This window comes from Salvelinus sp. IW2-2015, linkage group LG6.2 (assembly GCF_002910315.2).
Source record: "Salvelinus sp. IW2-2015 linkage group LG6.2, ASM291031v2, whole genome shotgun sequence".
In the NCBI taxonomy this organism is placed as follows: domain Eukaryota; kingdom Metazoa; phylum Chordata; class Actinopteri; order Salmoniformes; family Salmonidae; genus Salvelinus; species Salvelinus sp. IW2-2015.
This window is the reverse complement of record NC_036846.1, coordinates 18,390,454-18,392,880: the sequence shown is the minus strand read 5'-3', so window position 1 is coordinate 18,392,880 and position 2,427 is coordinate 18,390,454.

Genomic DNA, 2,427 nt, shown 5'->3' with positions numbered 1-2,427 from the left:
TATCTCTATACCTCTATACCTCTATACCTCTATATCTCTATACCTCTATATCTCTATACCTCTATACCTCTATATCTCTATATCTCTATACCTCTGTACCTCTATATCTCTATATCTCTATACCTCTATACCTCTATATCTCTATACCTCTATATCTCTATACCTCTGTACCTCTATATCTCTATATCTCTATACCTCTATACCTCTGTACCTCTATATCCCTATAAATGTATCCATGGAAAAGCAACAGTAGTGTTGTAAGGAAAACAGATGGCTCAATAAGGGTGTCTACAGTGCTGAGCAAATACATAATGATAGTAATTCACTTGACCCTTACAAATTGAATAAAATATACAGTATCATATATCCTGCAGGTGTCTTTCTGGGCTCTCTGTGGATTCAGTGGATTTAGCCCAGGACTTAGAAGTGCACTTTCTTTATACCATCTTTGGCCGAGAGCCTGAAGGAATCAACAGCTCTAGTCTTTTAATGACAGTCCGACCATCAAGTAAGGATTTCTGGCAGGCTGGAAAGAAATATTTGAAACTGATCCTTCTTTTTTGCTTTTCTTTGAGCTCTTAATCCGTAAACCATCCCTCCCAGCCCCATCTGGTCTCCTCCTCCTCCTCCTCCCCGTGATCTCTCTCTCTCTCTGTCCATCTCTTTCTCTCCCTTACCGACTATGCCATATGTTTCAAACATGCGTAGAAACTTGCAAGCTTAAATTCCCTGATAACATCAAACTAATATATACGCCTGTTGCATTAAATGTCTTATCTAATGTTTTCATCCCATCACTGTTAATACTTTTGCAGTCCATACAGATGGTCTTGTACCTATAATATCATATGCCATAGAGGCAACTTTATACATCATTAACCTGTGTTTGGTGAATTACCAGAAGATAAGCAAGCCCCATCCTTTACAACTAGTTTAGGATATCCTGCTAAATATGACATGTAGGGCTGATCGATATGGTCTAAAAATCATATCTCGATTTTTTTCAAACTTATGGGTGATTCACAATATGTATACAGTACCAGTCAAACGTTTGGACACTACTCATTCAAAGTTTTTTTTTTTCTTTATATTTAATTTTTTTTACATTGTAGAATAATAGTGAAGACATTAAAACTATGAAACAACACATATGGAATCATGTAGTAAAACCCAAAAAAGTGTTAAACAAATTCAAATATATTTTATATTTGAGATTCTTCAAAGTAGCCACCCTTTGCCTTGATGACAACTTTGCACACTCTTGGCATTCTCTCAACCAGCTTCATGAGGAATACATTTCCAACAGTCTTGAAGGAGTTCCCACATATACTGAGCACTTGTCCTTGTCTTGTTGAAAAACAAATGATAGTCCCACTAAGCGCATACCAGATGGGGTGGCGTATCACTCCAGAATGATGTGGTAGCCATGCTGGTTAAGAGTGCCTTGAATTCTAAATAAATCACTGACAGTGTCACCAGCAAAGCATCCCGCCACAATCACACCTCCTCCTCCATGCTTCATGGTGGGAACCACACGTGCAGAGATCATCCGTTCACCTACTCGTGTCACAAAGAAATGGCGGTTGGAACTTAAAATCTCAAATTTGTACTCATCAGACCAAAGGACAGATTTCCACCGGTCTAATGTCCATTGCTCGTGTTTCTTGGTCCAAACAAGTCTCTTCTTCTTATTGGTGTCCTCTAGTAGTGGTTTCTTTGCAGAAATTTGACCATGATGGCCTGATTCACACAGTCTCCTCTGAACAGTTGATGTTGAGATGTGTCTGTTACTTGAACTCTATGAAGCATTTATTTGGGCTGCTATTTCTGAGGCTGGTAACTCTAATGAACTTATCCTCTGCAACAGCGGTAACTCTGGGTCTTCCTTTCCTGTGGCGGTCCTCATGAGAGCCAGTTTCATCATGGCGCTTGATGGTTTTTGAGACTGCACTTGAGGAAACTTTCAAAGTTCTTAAAATGTGCCGCCTTGACTGACCTTCATGTCTTAAAGTAATGATGTACTGTCGTTGCTCGTTGCTTATTTGATCTGTTCTTGCCATAATATGGACTTGATATTTTACCAAATAGGGCTATCTTCTGTATACCACCCCTACCTTGTCACAGCACAACTGATTCGCTCAAATGCATTAAGAAGGAAAGAAATTCCACAAATTAACTTTTAACAAGGCACACCTGTTAATTGAAATGCATTCCAGGTGACTACCTCATAAAGCTGGTTGAGAGAATGCCAAGCGTTTGCAAAGCTGTCATCATTGCAAAGGGTGGCTTCTTTGAAGAATCTCAATTTGTTTAACACTTTTTTGATTACGCCATGATTCCAAATGTGTTATTTCATTGTTTTGATGTCTTCACTGTTATTCTACAATGTAGAAAATAGTACAAATTAAGAAAAGCCCTTGAATGAGT